Genomic DNA, 6,821 nt, shown 5'->3' with positions numbered 1-6,821 from the left:
ACCGAAACTTAGTTTGTAAAATTAATTCTTGAAAGAATAAATTCATTATTTCTCCTCCAGTAGTTGAGATCTCTTTATTTGTTTTCTTAAAACCAAAACATATAATATTAGTAAATATATGTTATAGTAAATAATTTTTAGTATTTAGTTAGAAAAAACTTATGTTTAAGTCAGTACTTTATTGACGAACTAAACGTTATTTCAAAAAAAAAAACATGTGCACATTAAATACCAAGATCTCAGCGATTGTTTGTTTTATAAAAGTAAAGGTTAACATTTTTGTCTACTTTTATCGTTAAAGAAAATCTGAAAACTTTTTTAGCTTTTTTTTTCTGTTATAAAATGGTTAGATAGAAGTTTTTTATGATGTAAACAATATAAGGTGCTTGTTTAGATTAATCTTAAGTACTGCTGTCAAGTTTTTATTTAAATAATTTTTTCATCAACTTATATATATCAACCTACAGATGATTCTTATTTTCGGATACCTCAATGTATGACTACCAATGTCCTTATTTTGTTTTAAGCAATTAAATAAACAGAAGCATTTCTGTATAAAACACTTTAAATGGTTCCATACTTATAAATATGAACTAGTTTACAGATAAATTATATAACGAAGTAGGGTAGTTAGGTTTTTATTTGTCAATAATTGCTTTAAAAATTTAGTTAAGATTAAATTTAGGATCATTTTCGTTAAAATTTTATTTACCAATCAGAATAGAGCTGTGAACAATAGTTCTGTAATAAAATATACTTAAAAACTCCTAGACCAGGGTTTCTTAAAGTGGGCCAAGTGAGCATCAAAGGAGGGGACATGAGGTCATAATTTGAACTACACTAGATATTATGGAGTTGCTGATGAAGAGGAAAAAAAAAAGTTTTAGTGTTTTTTATGGTAGTTTTTGAGTAATCTTGGTACAAGGGGGCCATAGCTTTTTTAATTTCTTTAAAGGGGGCCATTTGAAAAAGAAGTTTGGGAAACCTTGTCTTAGACGTACAATATCATACGGTTTGTAAATAAACTTTGATAGTTACAGTTTTACACGGGTGCTAACTTTTGTTCATTTTAAAAAGTAGTATATATTGAAGTTCCATATATATATTTTTTTTGTATAAAAAACTTTAGGACTTTTTTTTGTTATAATTTAAAAATATTATTATCTGATACCTACTTTAAATTTTGTTTTTCACAGATTTAAAATTGAGGATGTTAATTTTTTTAAATGTAGCTGTTTTTCTTTTTAAAGTTTTATTATTAATTTAAGTAATAAAAACCAAGTTTCCCCAAAAACATTAAACAAATTAGATATTTAAATTTTGTACTGTTAAAACTAATATTTTATCAATAACGAAGATGTTAGTATTGGGAATTAATTTTATTTGCAGCCTTTTTTTTAGTTACAATGAAAATAAATCATCGTGATATATTTTAGATAAATATTATTAGTTTTTGATATAGTTTGTTTCAAAATACGTATTTATTTTCATAATTAGAGCTTTTTTAAAAGCTTCTTTAAGTCCAGCAATTCTAAAATTAAAGTTGTTTTTTAATTCAAATCATCAAGAGTGTAATAAGTCACAAGGTTTACAATTATTGAATTGGCAACAACGGAAAAAACGAGTAAGAGTTGCAAAGTACGGCCCGCGCCGTATTTTTATTAATAAAAATATATGAATAAATAATCTTATGTATCAAATAACATTAGTTGTGCTCTTACTTTTATTTTTAGAGACTAACTACAAAACGATTATTTCTATTTATGTTTTTAAAGTAGATTTACTAAAAAATCTGGTGTTTCGACTGGAAAAATTGCCTATCCCTAGTACATAATATTAACCATAATGTCTCAAGTCATCAATAGCATTTCAAATTTTAAGGATATCTAAAGCATATTAATCTGAAGTTCTGTAGTTATTTATGAAAGTTTAAAACAGGGTTATAATGTTCATGTAAAAACTTAATATGTTTTTTTTATGTTATTAGACAAGTTTTTGAGTAAATTATGAATATTTTTTTTAAGTAACCTCATAACTTAGTTAATTTTTATTGAAATTTATTTTCTTTCATTTTGTTGGTTGTTTTTATTTTTATCTTGTAAGAATTTGTAAAAGCATGTGGTGTACGACTCGATAACCGAAAGGTTTTTTCATACACCAAGTCCTTTGACTAAACTTTTTGAGCGCTTTTTTTTATCATTCAATAAACAATAAAAGTATTATTTAAACATATTTTTTGTATATGTATAATGAATATTAATTGTTACTGTGTATATAAGTTTTATAAACTAGAATAGTCATTAAATAAAAATAAAAATTTAAAGTAAATCGTTTGTTAATAGAGATCTTAGCAAAGCAAGTTCACTTGAATATGTAACAAAAAATTTCTTCGATTTGCATAGCTCTGCAACAAAAACATTCCTTGCTTAATAAATAAAGAGTACTGTGATTTTTTGTATTAAATAAACACTAAATAAATATTTCTAATTACCAACGTTTGTTAATAACCGTTTTAACACTTTTATTAATTTAAAAGTATAAAAACTTACTTTATTATATAAACTAAAAAACTAAATGATTATAGTAATTATAGTTAAAATAAATAAAAAATAAGTTATCTTTATCGTGTTTTTGTTTATCGGTAGGAACAGACTAGTTTTTACTGATATGCAAATATAAAAAAGTACATAAGAAAAACTGTCATTTGTCACTATTTTTTTATTTCGGCAGTTTATACAATTATCAAAAACTTCTAAACTAAAAAGATTATGAAAAATGTTTTTAGAAATTAAAATGGGATGAAGGTAGTCTAGTCTTCCTCTTTTGATTTTAAAGACCGGACAGGGTTGAAAACTTGACTAAACAAAAATAAAAAATTGTTAGAACCATCAAAAAAATCAGTCTCAGTCTTTTACAAACACTTCGAAAAGATCTTTCGTTTATCAAAAAACTAACATTTTCAGTTCTTATTCAAATAGAATGTTTTTAGGTATCAATAAATTAATGCTTTTATGAATGTAAATTTATCAAGGCTTTTTTATAAGACGGTTGTTATAAATAACATTATGCAAATTAAACCTTGTTTTTCATTTTACATTTTTTTAAATTATTTTGTAATAAGTTTTGAAAGGGATGTAAATATTATATTCATTGGGATTGAACTTACAAGCCTTTCAAACTAACTGGTTACTGATATAGATTTTTTTAAGTAACTGTTTTAATGAAATAGGTTTAACGAAAAAATATTTATGTAACTTATTATGACTAATATAGCATTTTAAATTTCAGTTATTTATAACTAGATATCCTTCTTATAAAACTTATGACTTAATGATGAATAAATATTGGTCTCGCATTTTTACTCTTTGTATTTTAAAAACAAGTAAAGTTCATACTTATATCACTAAGAAGAGTTTTTTTTACATTACATGTTTTATTTTTTCGCTATAAAAGTTAAAAAAAACACTAAATTTATATCATGTCAACAACCAGTTTAGTTTTAAACAAAAATAATATTAACAAACAATGAACTATTCAGTTTGGTAGATAGCATTTTCATAGAAAAATATATTTGCAATAAAACATATTAAAACATAAGCGAAAATAATTAATGTAAGTTATATCAACGTTAGAAAGCTTAGTACAGAAGAGAAGAAATATTATTTAGCTTAAACAGTTTAGGGCAAGTTTAACATCAGGATTTTAAAACTTGAATAATTCTTATTGTTTAGACATCACTATAAACCTTTAACACAACTTCAATAAAAGTCAGTAAAGTTTTTTGTACTGTTATAACAAACTTAAACTTCAAGTAAAGTTATAACTTATTTGTACCGACCATTCTTATCTGCACCCAGTTGAACAAATTCTAGTTAATAATTTTGTAGTCTCATAGACTTTTTTACTTTTTTCAGCTCATTTTTATAATTGAAAGAGTGAGCTACTTATTTTATTCTCACTTTGTATGATTTTCGAATTTAGATAATTGATTTACGTTTTCGATAAATATAGAATATAGTAACTTTTATTTTTTTTATAAATTTTTCTAAAAGCTTTTTTCATTTATTTTATTAAGATACTGTATGTAAAAAATAATGTTATGCTCTTATATAAATACTAGAAAAATACAACATTTTTATAGCAAACTAGTTTACCTGTAAAAAATTTTACGTCTTTTTCTTATATTTTAATTGTTATTAAGTAATTATTGTCTAAGTACCTTTGGAATAATCGATAGTTCATTCTTTTGGTGTCGATATCTAAAGAAGTATAATTATATGTAAAGTTTAGAAGGTTATTAACAACACTTCCGTATCATTATGTTTTATACTTAGCTTAGAAACGTTTTTTATTTTAGTAAAAATTTTAGAAGATCATACAAAATTGGTATACAGAAGTTTTTATATTAAGAAACACTTAGTATATATTAAAGAAAAATTAGATTTCTATTTCAATTATAAGTGTATAAAAAGTATAATAAAAAATTTCTTAATTATTTCAGTGCTGTTTTCAAAACTAAATTAGTTCTAAAATTTAATCAAAAGGCTCTTTTACATTACTTTTTACTTTTCAAAAACAAAGCCCATCAAAAATTTAAGTGAACAATGATAATATTTTGAATACTTAGAATAGTAGCTTCTAGTTTGTTTTGTTTTTAATTTCTGATTTGTAAACACTGAATAGCCAGTCATTTGTTATTCAATAATCCCTATAAACTTTAAGAAGTTAAACAAAAAACTGTTTTTAAATCTTTTCATTACAATAACTATACAAAAGAACATTGTCTACACTCAAAGAAGTACAACTAAAACTACGACTTATGTAAGAAATTAAGGTACAATGAACAATGAAGTACCATTTACCTTTAGTATATATAAACAGGAAACATATTTTAACTATCAAACAAAGATTCAAGTTTCAAATCAACCTTGTTTCTGTTGTGCTGGTTACTATTTTTTCAGTATTGTCAAAAATCATTAACCTAATTTAAATTACTTTCAAAGCAGACAGTTTATATACTTTAATATTAAAATGTCTACCTACCACTGCAAAGAACCTTACCCTGGTAAGTTGTACCAAACTGATGGTTATACAATTAAGTGTGAAGATGGCCTAACGGTTAGTTTTACTGTCTACTAAGAAATAATACTATGTAGCTTGTAGTCAACTAACTAACAACAAACTTCACTTGATAACAACTGAATGCAACATAAATGTGTTTTCCTTAACCTTTCTAAAGATTTTTAAATTAAAAAGTTGTTTTAGGTCGAGATGCTAAATCGACACACGTGGGAGCAGTTTTCATCTTTTATGAACGAGCAGATTTGCTGCCCAAAAGGAAGATGCTTGTTTCCGCGCCTCTACTTCAAGTTCACCAACCTCGAACCCGACACTCTCTATGAAGTCAAAATATACATAGAAAAAGATGGACTGAAAAGGTAACAGTGAGCAACGACCTATCTTTTTTACAAGTTTAATTGTTTAACGAAATCTATTAAAGTAAACAATTATATTTTACAAAGGTTTGTCTTCAACGAGGATATGGGTGATTGGTCACCATGTGGAGACGATGAGCCTTATACAAAGCCTGTTTGCTACCATTCAGACTTGGGGCAGAAGCTCGGAAGAGACCTGGCAGGAAAAGTGGTCTCTTTTGAGAAGTTGAAGGTTACGAACACCCGTCCTGAAAAAATGGAGGTGAACATATAAATGTTATAAAATTTTTATTGTAATTAAACTTTAGTATGTTTTTATAAAACCACGGTTGTATATTGACATAAACTATCTTTTAGCAACTGCGCGTCCACACAAGATGCAAGTATCAGCCGTACTTGGTACTAGAAGAAGTTGAAAAAAAAAGCATGCCACAAGCTGTAAGAAAGTTTCAGTTTTTAAAAACGGAATTTGTGGCGGTTACTGCTTATAAAAACCCAGTTGTAGGTTTCCAATTTCACAAACATTTATTGTAACATATAAAATTATACTTTTTGAATTACAGGTCACTAGAATGAAGATTGAAAACAACCCAAAGGCTAAGTCATTTAAGTATAAAAGGTAAGTAATTTTTAGAACGATTGTCTCCATAAAAATTTTATATACAATTATATTTATAAACTAAGTACAAATATGGTTTTTATTTTATGTATTAAAAAAAAACTTATTAAAAATGAAAATTTAGACAGCGTCAGGGAAGATATGGAGCGGCTAAAAGACGTAAGTTTAATTTTTTTAATAAATGTTTAAATCAACTAACACGATTTATATCTAATAGGTCGGTCAAACAACAACTGCGTGCAACATGCATCGAAGTACCAACAACTCGACATAAATGGTTCAACGTATCAATGGCAGAATACTTACCAGCCGCAGTTAGCTGCAACTGCAGACCAGTTACATTCTAATCAGAATTTTGATGGTATAAAATTTCCTCAATACTATTTTATGGCTTACTACTTTCAATTTAGTACTTAAGGTACTAAGACTTAACTAACTATAACTTTTTATAGTAAAACATTATAGTCTTTAATTTCATTATTAACTTTACAACAATTTCATTTGTTAACTCAAGATGGCTGGTTCAACCAACAAGCCTTGAACGGAATTCCTGCTGTAAGTGGACAACCGAGCAGCTATCAAGCCAGCGATTATTATAACCCGCAGTTCTGCAACAACGTTGATTATGCGAACAACGCTCAACATGCTGTTGGACGTAAGTAATTAAATTTTGTCAAGTGAGTTGAGATTTTTTTTAAACTTATTTTATAAATACAACAAAGGTTACCCGCCGGTTCTGTACAATCAGGACGCAGGTGCTTTTCAAC

This window comes from Thalia democratica, chromosome 2 (assembly GCF_965202585.1).
Source record: "Thalia democratica chromosome 2, ktThaDemo2.hap1.1, whole genome shotgun sequence".
Taxonomy (NCBI): Eukaryota; Metazoa; Chordata; class Thaliacea; order Salpida; family Salpidae; genus Thalia; species Thalia democratica.
Note: the sequence above shows the minus strand (reverse complement) of the source record.